Here is a 12,867-nt window from a genome sequence, read left to right on the forward strand (position 1 = left end):
CATGTTATCAGTTTACAGAAGCTCATATAACATCAATATATAGGGCACCAAAACAATTAAATTAGAGCAGGTGTGATATTCAAAGTATGATCACCGGGCTAGATTCAGACTCTAAGTAATACAAATATACACAGACGGGGATGCACCCCAAGCCTCATTTATACACAGACAAAGATAAGACGTGGGCCCATCTGTAGACTATGATAAATTAATCGAGAAGCTGTGAAAGAAGCATCTAGTGATGATGCTGTATTTGTTTGTAGTATGTTACTCTGGACTTTCAGCTACAGTATCCCAGGAATTAGCTACAGTTAAGGTTCCCCACAGCAACAAGGTACATGGGACTAATTGTTCAGGAAAAACCAGCCAAATGGGAGCTACACCTCCCCACCGTGAGCTTACCCAAGGGTTTCCTTGGTTTACAGGAAACTCAAACAAGCAACCCCGTAAGAACACATTCTTCTAAACTCCTCACCCCAGCCTACAACAATCAAATCCAGTCTGATGGACTTCAGCATGAAATGCTCAGGAAGTTACCATCCAAAACAACAAGCTGACAATTTCTGGTTTCCCATCGTGCCTTCAAAGCAGAAAGTGAATTGTTTCATTTGGGATCTACGGCATGGGTGGGAAGACTATCTTGAATTAACTGGAGGGGAAAAAAGCATCAACTTGCAAGAAAGGTAAGGTGACAAAACCAAGACCACAGCGGCTGGCATATGGAAAAGCAGAAAAATAGATATCCAACATAATCACACACAAAATAATATAAACCGTAAATTTATCAAAGATTTTAGTAAGTCTTGAGCACAGAAACTGTGCGTACAAAATCACTGTCATTCAGTTCACTTTCCCTGCACAGTGATGATGCAGACCGGTTCTGCATTGATTATGCTTTTAATTGTGACGGCACAGCAAACTAGTACAGGTAATATGAATGACTACGTGCAAATCTCTAGGGCCTTATCTGGTAACACATCGTCACTTCAGAGCTGGCATTACATTTGTTAAGAGTTTTCACCTTACAGAGCAGATACATGTTTGGCAAATCCACTACCTGGGACAGAACAGGGCAGGGATGGGCCAGGGGAGCCAACTGGAGCTTTCCGAAGGGAGCACAAACAGCAAAGCATCTAACACCCACTCACATCTTACCCAAAACACAAATATATATTCGTATATACTTATTTGATACATGGTTATCTCCCTATTTCCTGAGGGACCTATGCACTGTTTGTAATACCTATACAGCAGCCTACAAAAGGCTCAATTTAATCCTAAATACTGGAGCAGCACCTTCTAATCTGCAGGTATACAGAAGCTTTTTTATTTCAGTTAGTCAATTCAAGGCAAAATCTTAATGAAGACAACATAATTTGTAGCGTCAATAGCTATTAGTGCTATGAAGGCTATAAAATACCTTGCGCTTTGATCTAATATCTCCCTTTTAGAGCACACACTACCTTCATAACAAGAATAAGGCCAACAAGGAGCAACCTGCAGCTGCTCCTGCAAATCAGGAGTCTACAGCCATATATCATTTTGATTAACATTTTCTCCTTTGAGAAAAATGAATACACAGTACTCTCAGAATATTTATGTCATCAGATCCAATGAATATCAAGATGTCAGATTCCATGCATACAGTACTAGCTACTGTCTTTACTCCAGAGGCTTAGCAATGCAGTTTCCCTCGGTCTGTTGTGGAAGATTCTAGGTCTCTCTTGCTCTGCTGGGCTACAGAAAAGCTCTGACCCCAGTAAGCTCTCCTTTCTGCATCAAGCAGAAATTTTGCTGGTTGACACCGATCTCATGCAATGTCAGTTTTGCTTACTTACCCTGACGTCTGCAGCAGCAGGCCTCAAGTACCTCCTCTCCTCTACCAAAATTTTAAAACAGAAAGGAAATAAACAAAAACTGTCTAAATTATACTCAAAGTACAAACAAAGCTTGCTTCCAGAGAGGATAGGAGGCTCTGATAAGGAAAGAGCATGAAATGTGAGTGATCTGAGACCAATGGCAATTAGAACAAAGCAAAGGGCAGCTGGGCTGGAATTCTGGGTGGGGAATGACTCCAGCTGATACTTATTCAGAAATCTGGTAATCAAGGAATTTTAACCTCCCGGTGCACATACGCACAGGTGTTGCTCACAAAAGAAGCGCAAGTAGCTATAAGAAAAAAATACACAGGATAACTTTTTATATGTGAATTCATGTCAGCCTTTGGCACCTGATCATTAGTACTAGTACTTAGTATAAAGCAAAAATATTTGGCAGTTTGAAAATTGTGCTCACATATAATTACTGCACTGGCATTCACTCTATTCAATAAGAGTATGCAAAGAACTGCATGGTAATTTCTGATAAAAAGACAGGCAACTCCTCAAGCCACTACTTTACGCTACTATGACAACACCAGAAGAACAAAGATGATTGCTTTCTTTTCTGCCACTACCCTAAAATTAAGCCTTTCCCCACTGACACTCATTTGGCTAACACCTCTGATTTGATGAGCGTGTTGAAGTAAGTCTTTTCTAGTTCCTCTTTAATCATCTCAAAGACTGCTGGAGTAAAACTGAAGTCAGACAAATGGTCAGTGATGAGCTGGCTGTAAAGAAAATGCTATTTCCTTTGTAAAAGAGTCACATTCTAAATTTCACATCAGACTTCAGTATTTTTAAATGCTTTCATTTTACTTTCTTTCTTACTCCATGCAAAAAAAAATTGTCTTAGTCAAAGACCAATTGCTTTGTATTTAGCCTTCTTTACTCCACACTCATTCTTTTTATAATTGATGTCATAAAATCTCCACCCTGAACTGTAAATCTTCACCTCACTAACCTTACAGTTTTGAGGTACTTGGCAAAAAATGGACATGGGTCTTTATTATATGCAAAACCATTATCCCTCTGTAGTCTTTAAAACCATGCAAAACTATGAATTAAAGAGTTGCAATGTAAACCTAAGCATTTCAGGCTTCTAATGCAGAAAACAATGTTCAACATATGATTTGTTGAGTTCTGTTAATGATTATGTGCTGTTAGTACTTACAGGTATCTTACGATTCAATCTGCTCACTCCAATGACCAAGCGATGCTCTCTAGCCACCAGTTCGTACTCCAGCTTAGCAATATCAGCTCCGTATGCTGGTTCTGACAGATTCAGAGAGAGGATGCTTACAAAAGTGTCTAGAAGCACCACACTACAAGAATGCCAAAAGACATTAGAATGGGAATCAACACAAAAAAGAAACAAACAGTCAAGACAATACTTCTAAGAACAAGAAGTTCTTCAGGCTAAGGTGTTGAAACACCTAGTTAGGTGCTACTTTTTTCATTCAGAGGACACACAGGGATGTCTTGTAGTTTTTCTGGCACGAGATTTAGAAATTTTGTATGCCAGAGGAAAAAGAAGAAATAAAAAGGTATCAGTACCTTTGCCTCTTCCAATTCTCAAGAGTATACAAGGATAACACCTACCTTGAATAAAGAATTAATTTTCAAGGACTACATTAACTCTCAGTAAAATGTGTTTGCTATATATTAGCAATGCTAAAAAATGTGTTAGAGGTAGCTGCAGAGAAGACTTTTGGAAGATTGGTAACTTTATCTGAAAGGGAAGCGGCTGTGATAGTCAAAATAGGTATAAATGCATTTTATCACTTTAAGGAATCTTTCATGATGGTTAAAAAGTGTGAAATCCCCCAGAGTATTAAAATCAAGCATTTCTATTAAAAATTCAAAACCTATACTGTTAAAGCCTGGTGAAATACAGGCTTTTAAAGATATTTCAAATAAATGATTCTCCCTTTCATGAAGCTCTTTAGTGATCTTACAATCCAATTTTTTACAACAGACAGTCTAGATCAAAGGTTAGCGGGCGTGCTACATGGGGGGAGATGTAATGTATTCAAAGAGTTACAAGCAGAAGACTACATAACATACACATACTCTCCTGCTGCTCTGTATCAGTTTCTTCCACGGCTACACTAGAGATCTCTCAGTTTGTTGAATGTGCCGCCCACGGTTGATGGCCTGTTCCAGCAGAGGCTTTGATAGATTTCTGTTCGAGCAGATTATTCTGATTACCCTAAGGATTAGAAATCACTTTCATATTGAGCCAGCTGCACTGACACCTTGCATGCATTTCCTTTCTCCTGAAAAAATTTACCATCACCTACCTCCCCAAAAGATAATTACCAACATAGAAAATTAAATGAAAGAAGGGAAGTCTTTATTTTAACCTGCACTGGATATTTTAATTGTATTACTTTATCACAGGCTTAACTTTCTGTCTTGGTCCGCAAGGCAGATTACAGAGATAGTCTTACCCGTCTGGAGACCTGTGAAGAAAGCAGTTGGAAATGTACATAAGCTAAAGGGGGGAGAGAGAGACGACAATTGCAGAACCACTGCCAGCCTCAATTCCAGTACGCAAATACTTTTCCTCTAGACTGTTCTGGTTCTTTCACAAACTTGCATACTTTGAACTACATTTAAAACTAAAGGGAACTTGGAATTGTAGTCGCTTTGCATTAAGAACAGAAAAAGGCACCATTCTGGTGCAAAAAGATTTATGTTTATTCAGTTTGTAAATTGCTCAAGCGTGGCATAATATCTTTATCTGTTTCCCTTATCTTTATAGATGCTAGTATTACCCCTCTATGTCAAAAGCAATAGAAAGGCCTCTAAAACAATAACAAAAATCCTCTTACGGGATATAAATGCTACATCAAAAAGCTTCTCAATAAGAACTAAAGTCTCATCCTACAGAATATCATCATACTAATAATGGAAATATAGTTTTATTTTGTATTGTATCTCTGTGATTCCAGGTAGTATTTTCCAAGTATACAAAGGAAATATAAAGGTTTGAGGAGACAGAAGGGTCTCAAGGTTTTGCGTTGGGGTTTCTGACTTTTTTGGTTTGGTTTTGTTTAACTACTACCGGTCCTGCAAGCCCCAAACCAGTTCCTTCCTCCCTGATGCTTTCACTCCTGAGATGCCCTCATATTTTCTTAGTTAGATCTCTACCGGGGGTGTTTTACTGAAAAAAAAAGAGGAAACACATTGAGCTATTAGAAAGGCTTTCAGTTCTTGGAGCAGCTTCATGTTGAGAAGTTAGAGGTCAATGAAACAATAAGAATGCCAATACTCAGTCGCTGTCTTCTACTGACACTTCATTTTGAGACAGATAATGCAATTCACGCCCATAAGGAAAGATACCAGAGTGGGAATCTCTTCGAGCTCTTGCACAGTGAACAAAACATGAAGAAAATCTACATGAATCTAAATGGCGTACCAGGCTTGCACAGCCAAGACATTTGAGTTTCTGTAGCCCAAATAAAAGATATAATCATATGCAGGCACCTCTGATATGCTAGGCTGCATGACAAAATATCTGGTTGGAGCTGGGTTGACTTGGGGCAGATGAAGGTGGGGGGGGAAGAAAAGAGAAAACAATTTAAAAAAACCCCAAACTTCAGCTTCAGCAGAAATAATGCAGTTTTAATGGACCATGGAATATCAGGTACCCATCAAGAAGATGACCTTTTCTCCAGTACTTAAATAACAAAGGCATAGAACACAAATGGTGATAAACCAACTTCAACTTCACAAAATCAATTTATGTGAGAATAAAAGAACAAAAGACATGACCTTTTCTTTACTATTAAATAAACCAAATCCATTCTACTGAAGTCTTCTTTTTGAGCGCAAGTTATTGCCTGACCTTTCTTATTCCACTGCAGGATGCAAAGTGATTGTGCAAGCATTTAAGCTCTTTTGTTCTTCCTAAATCAGAGTTTTGTGGGAAACATAGAGGGAAAACGTGCACATCTTTCACCACAGGAGCTTCTGTAGGTACCATCAGAGCTCTGTAACATCTCCATCAAAGTTGGGTCGAAGACCACACAGAGGCCAAAAGCAATGAAGGCTGGGATATGACTGGCGCATCCAAACCAGGCCCATATCTCCTCAGCATCCTACAACACACAAGTATCAGTTCATGGCCTGTACAATGATGATCATTAAAAGTGAGGTATGTCTATAGGATATTATATCTATTATGTCAACATTGAGATATTATACCTAATACTGATACCATTTTGCACGCTAGTCTCAAAGAATCAGAAGCACAAAATATATTTCCTGAAATTATCCCTTTCTGTGGTATTACCACGACATAACATCTTGGTCATTTACTGGATTCTCTACACAAACTGTTTTATAATTAGCATAAAATCAAAATATAATGTAAATCAATGATAATTACATAATTAATGTAATGATATTCTGAACATAATTTTACCTGTAATTTTTCTCTGTGGGGGCAGTGCCCAAGTAATGTTCAACAGATGGATGTTGCGGACTGGGATAACTGCAAAATAGGTTTATTCATTGAAAGTAGAAATGTGTTATTATTTCCAATCCTTTTAATCCCAAGAGCCATCTGTGGGCAAGATATTCTATTTGATGTCGAAAAAAACATACGCATATGCACTTGCGTATGTGGAAATACATAAAAATATATACATTAATTCATTAAGCTGCCATCCATCACTCTGTTAAACTGTTGTCAATAACGTACTGCTTATGCACCATGGTTTAACGGGATAGACTTATAGTCACAGTAATCCTGACTGAATGGAAATGAAGAATAATTTTCTGAGAGAGAATCAAATCACTTTATTATGAGATCTACACACAGAGAAATAACTCCGTCGCTTCTGGACAGGATTAGTTTATTACAGTCACTATCATCATTTTCATCTCAGTTTGGGTTTCCATCCTCCTGTTTTCTTTTTTATCACTGAAAAAATTGCCAGTGACATGAAACAGACCCAGTCTGTTGGCTCCAAGGGGCAGGAGAGCAGTTACACACAACAAGGTAGACTCTTGGAAAAGATGAGCAAGAACTCTTTGAGATCAGGGGAAGTGGACAGGAGAACAGTAGGACTGAGGATTTTACCACCTAGCTATAAAATAATAGTGCTCAAACCCCAGAACAGGAAATTACATGCCCCCATGCAGTCTGGAAGGGACAATTTTTTGCCAAAAAAAATGTTGAGAAGGTGGAGGGAATAAATACTGGTATACCTAAAGATGAAGGATAAAGTGCATTAGTGAGCAAAGATGCGCAAGGGGCCTATGACACTGCCGATTTCAGGGCGCACCTATCTACTGCTTCTAACAGCTATGAGACCCTTGGACAAAAGTCACAGGGTACTGTGAAAGTGTATGATGTTTACTGATAAAGCAGTCTTTTTCTGGATAAAGAAAAAAAAAAGGCTGCCATGGCAACCCTGAATGAACTCAGCACATCACCTGCACATAAAGTCGATCTGCAAGGGCTGTCTTGAAAGTTGAGGGTTTGCCAGCTTCTTGCTAGGAATCCCTGAAAATTATACAAAGGTTTTACAAATAAGGATTGCACAGGAAATGGATGGTACTCCTGCATCCACCAGATCAAAGACTGCTCAAAAGTACAATTATCTATGTAAAAGGAAAGCAATGTATTTTTCTTGACATAAGCTTTCAAATGGCTGTAGAGATTGGAAAATCTGATGCATGCACGGAAGTAAGGCCTGGCAGTTTTCTGTGAGAAGACAGGACATGCCAGAGGTCTCTACCTTTTTGCTAATGAAGCCTCATGTTCAGATCTCCTGATCTACTAGACTAGTTTCCTTCTTTATAGAATAAGGGAAAAGCAAAGAACCAAACATTGGAATTAAAGATGTTGGAAGAACATGAGCTGTTTAGAGGACATGACAAGCATGAGAGAAAATTAAATGCAAAACCAATTAAAAAGTATGCAGAAACACAGGTAAAAATGTTAGAAAGAAATAAAGTTCAATTCAGCTTCATGTCAAAGTGTAACAAAGAACATGAGGTTCACTCAGAGCAGCATTAGCATATCTCTAAAGGGAAAAATTTAAAGTTTCTGTTATAAGGACTCTGCCCCAGGTCCCTCACCTCTGTAAAGTCTGTGAAATTCTGGTGTGTCAAAAGGCTCTTTCAGATGATCAAACTTGGATTTGGCAAACCACTTCAAATAAAAGGAACAGAAAAAAATTAGCACAGTGTTTATTGAACACAAAGCTAGACCACATGGAAGCAAGCAACAGCTGCTTAGTAGCCCATGTCTGAAGTATCATCTTGAGCAGCTGGACACAAGTACGACACTGTTTCAAGTGACATGGACCAGAACCTGGATATTCCAACTAAAGGGGCAAAATGTCCAACACTCCCTTGATTATTTCCACAGACATCCAGCCCTTTGTAGACATAACCCGCCCCTATAGGAAGGTCATGGGCTAAAGGTTAAGCAAATACCTTTGCTCCCTGCCACTTGGGGAACCTTCCAACAGTTTGGCAGATTTGTTTAAACAAAATGAGCTTCCACAGAAATACGTGAATAGAATACAGCACTTGGCTAATTTCTACATGAAGAGCTTGAAACATGCAGTGATGTAAGATACCTCTTTCTTATTTAACACCAGCATTTTGGGGGAACTACTTAAAGGACAATTCACATAGGCTAACTTCAGTCAAGACATGCCAGATTCTTTCTGCATCTCAGAAGGAACCACTGGGGACAAGCTTCCTCATGTTAGCCCTCGTAAATATCTCTGTAAGGTTTTGAAGTGAGAATTATCACACATCTATTTTTAAATAAGAGAAAGTAATATTTTGTGTAAGTTGAAGCCTCAGTTCTAGCATGAGAAAACCCAATTTAAATAAGTAATTTTTATTATTATTATTTGTGGAAATAAACTGTAATGAGGTAGATTTGTCTGTACAACACCCCTGTTACTCTTTCCAGATAGCAGTTCTAGTACACCAACTTCTAGCACTGACAAACCAACAGGTTAGAACCCAATAGATTCATATAGGAGCTGACCTTTCAAATGAGAAAGTAAATTACATGTTAAACTTGCATTTGCCACAAAAACAATCTATAGAAAAAGCAGAGAATCACAATCAATCAAAATGCTTCATTAAAATTCACAAAAAGGTTCACATGAGAGAGAGCTGATCTCGTCTGAGGACAGAGGGATGAACGTGGCAACTATGACAGTCCCTTTCAGTCCTGGTTTATATTAATTTCCATTAATCTTTCTCCTTTTCAGACACTCATTTATACATCTAAGTCCCTACTAGGCGTTTTTTTTTCTTCTAATACAGATGCCAATACACTGCATTTTTGTTTACTTAGTCATTTTTAGCGAGTATTGTCTTGTAAGCAAGGACGTGCCTTTGCAAAGAATGTCTTTCAGTCAATAGCTGGCAACAGCAGCACAGTACTGCAGGGAAAACCTTAACTCAGACAGTAATAAGATCATTTTATTTGGCACCAAAACAGTAGATGTTACTTCCTGCAGTGCTATATTTTTAACCGCGTAGATAAAACTTAGCCATATCACAATTTCAAGATGCAAAAAGGGATGGCTTTTCTAAATAGCATGTTATGATGCATGGCTTAGTATTAACATAGAAATCCACAGTCAGTTTGTCTCTAACAGCCACAACACATTGCTGCCTCAGCTGTATTTTGATACTAATTATCTTTCACACAACACAGAGACATACACATTAACATTCTTCAAAACTAGAATATAATTCTCTTCCCAGCAACTAAAGTAACACAGGTATAACAACAATCCATATATAAAGTCAAGATCCACACCATGGAACACACTAAATGCCATCACATTCATCTTAAAGTAACATTTTACGAATTTATTAACTTCCAAAAATTATATTGTCTTAATTCAGTCAGTGAAAGTACTTTATTTGTTAAGGGAATCATTAAGAATTAAAGTCTCTGTAGATAGAAGGGAAAGTGATTCCATAAAATTCTGCATGTTTAAAACACAGTTTCACAACTTGCAGACATGAAAAATAGCAGAGAAGAACCTGACTTATTTGGAATCTGTTAAAAAAAAGCTGTCAGCCAATTCTGCAAAGTGTTCAACGTTTCTAATGAAGAGAAAAAAATAGCAGAAATACAACTATTTCAATGTCATGAGCACATTTTCTGGAAAATACAAATAATTAATAAATCTTGCAACCTTAAAATTAAGTTAAATTAGGGATCCAAAGTAGGTTGATTTATTAGAGCTTTTTGACAGCCTTTACTGACATGAGGAAAAAACCCAACAAATACAAATATTTAGAGCATGTTTATCTGATTTCTCCTGTTTCACCAAGTCCCATAGATACCTGCTCCCCATATGTCAAAAGTGAAAATCACGTAAATTTTGCCCTTCTTAAAACAACAAAAAACGCCCCAAAAAACTTATAAACCAGTATCAGTATCAAGATTTCATATGCACATTGTTCTATCAGTCCTTCTGTCATATCTAAAATAATAACGCTAAAAACGTGTATTTATAGAGATATTTTCTTCAGAGACAGAACAATTACTGTTTGTATATGCTTTTAAGCAGAATGAAAAGAACTACAATCCACACATTTCTGTCTTTCACAAATACAACCTTAAGCCAATGCATTCAAGCATAGCATGCCTTTTCATTACAAATGTGTCAAGATAACCCAAACAGCACTGTGGTAGCAATACACCATCTATTGTAATGCCATCAAACATGACATTTATTTTAAGAAGACAAAAAACCTAATGCGCACACAGAAAAAAACATTTCTATCATCTCATCCATAATATGCATTCATCATAAAATATGTTAGAATGAGTATACAGATCTCAAAGACAGTTGACACCTCCCAGGTGAATTTAAACGCAGATTCTCAGGATAACTCGTATTCCAGTTTGATCTTCCTTCCAACACAGTAATTTAAACAACAATGCATTAAGCACTGATATTCCAGAAAAGGCTTATAAACCAATTTAGCCAATTACAGTAGAGTCATTCTCCCAAAAAAAAACCAAAACCCAAACCCTCTGTAAGTCAAACCAGACAGTACTTGAGGAACATACAAAGTTTATACTTCCAATTACCTTTAGATGGGACAACCAAGTTCATATCATGAGCAGGGTAATAGTTCCGCCAAGAGTCCTTCAACCTGGTATAAATACGAATGTTACTTTTGAATGTTACTTTTTTTAGGCTCATGTTTTAATTTCTTTGCTCTACCTGTAAATGTTAAGAAAGCAATTGGTCAGCTACTTCTGTATCAGTAGGACTCTTCTACTAAAGGGCCAACTTTTAGATATTTTGTAGAATGGCAATTCATAAAGAATGCAGAATGCAACTGCGAATATTCAAGCCCTAAGATATGAAAAATAATGAATCCTTTTTCACATTTATAGAGCTACTACCAAGAATCTGCCTAAACCCATGAAAATATGGCCAAGAAATCAGTTATTTTTAATGACCCATTTTAAACTGCCCTTTGAGATTCCAAAAGAACGCACTTTTCTTGAATGAATACACTTTGGGTACTATCTATAGCCAGCTAAATTGTGGAGAAAAACTCAAAAATTTTACCAGAAAGGTGCCATAAGTCACAAAATGATATGCAGGTAGGTTTATTGTGATGGGAAAGATATGGGGACCTTTGATTCAACAGCCCAAGCTACTAAACTGAGCAGGACAGGCATGACTTTGTCCCAGTCATTTAGACAGAACTCACCCCAGAAAAACTTCCTCATCGGATGCCCATGTCTGGCAAGGCTTCCATCTCTTTGCATCAGAGGGCTTTGCTAGCTGGTACTCTGTTAGTTTTAAAGATTAGAACTGTATTAAGTGATAAGTTTCAAGACAACATGGCTAGAAAACGACAACAGTCTTTAAACAAAGATTCACACCTTACACGGAGCGGCACTGAAAGTGCTCCTTACTGGATAGTTGGAACAGCAGTGAACCACGTCAACTTCCTGCCAGTGCTAGGAGTGGACAGACAGGAACAGAACAAGGTGATATATGCACATTAGATCTTTTTTACATGGAAAAATTCAGGAAGATGAAAGGTAATAAAAAGACATTTAAGTGTTTGATCCTTAAATGCTGTAAAAGAGTGCAACTCCAATTTACTTTCAACAGGAATAAAGGATTCCCAACATTTTCTGCAATGTACTGGGCCTCTTCTTATGCTTACACTTAGAACAAATATGCAGAACAGGCCAAGCACTTTTTTGTATTCACAGAAGTTGAGGTCTTTCTTACCATAACTGCTCTAGTGGGAATATAGCACCCAAAGGGACTGAACGTCAGGAAGCTGTAAACCAGAGGAGTCTATGAGGCTTACAGAAAGTCATTTAATCAGATTAGTGCAACATGAGTCTTCATTAAACAGAAGTGAGTGTAGTATGTGAATATCTTTTATGTGTGCCAGTCACTTAACCATGAGAAGCTAAACTGAAGTAAACTAGACATAAATCCAGGTAAAGTGCATATACTAACTTCCTCCTGCAGGTCAGCTTTCCACTACATTGCCTCCTAGCATCCCTGATGTGAACAGAAAAGACTCATGTATGTTCTGAAGTCAAATATATCTTCCAGTCAAACTCAGCGAGATTTAATATTTCCATTATTCCAAACCATAATGTAAAATGAAGAAAAGTGATTTAACATTTATTTTAAAATTTACACTCTAAAACCTCTCTTCATATATTGTGAAACTTAAAAAAAAAAATAATTTACAGTTTATTTAGCGAACATCTTTAACCTAATGTTATTTCAGTTCACCAAACTTCTGTCTTGTTTCATTAACGCCTTCTGAGGTGCTTCTGTGGATTTCACTTCAAAATGAACCATAACTCTGGTTTTCTAATAGAAAAAAAATCTCTAACTTCAAAAGTTGTCTTCACTTTTGTAATGACATCTGGCAGAATGACTCTGAAGATGTCATTCTATTAACTTCTAACTACAGCTAAGGATTAAATTTA

At 37.4% G+C, this 12,867-nt stretch overlaps 1 long non-coding RNA gene across 1 annotated transcript; it reads right to left on the reverse strand.

Moving 5' to 3' along the window:
- Window positions 1–5,621: 5,621 nt before the first annotated feature.
- Window positions 5,622–11,078, reverse strand: LOC134519905 (uncharacterized). Its single transcript, XR_010072327.1, has 5 exons — window positions 10,978–11,078; window positions 7,974–8,046; window positions 7,326–7,395; window positions 6,310–6,378; window positions 5,622–5,983 (listed from the first exon to the last, which is right to left on the reverse strand). It is a non-coding gene; the product is annotated as an uncharacterized LOC134519905 (long non-coding RNA).
- Between the last annotated feature and the right edge of the window lie 1,789 nt (window positions 11,079–12,867).

Source organism: Chroicocephalus ridibundus, chromosome 8 (genome assembly GCF_963924245.1).
Source record: "Chroicocephalus ridibundus chromosome 8, bChrRid1.1, whole genome shotgun sequence".
In the NCBI taxonomy this organism is placed as follows: domain Eukaryota; kingdom Metazoa; phylum Chordata; class Aves; order Charadriiformes; family Laridae; genus Chroicocephalus; species Chroicocephalus ridibundus.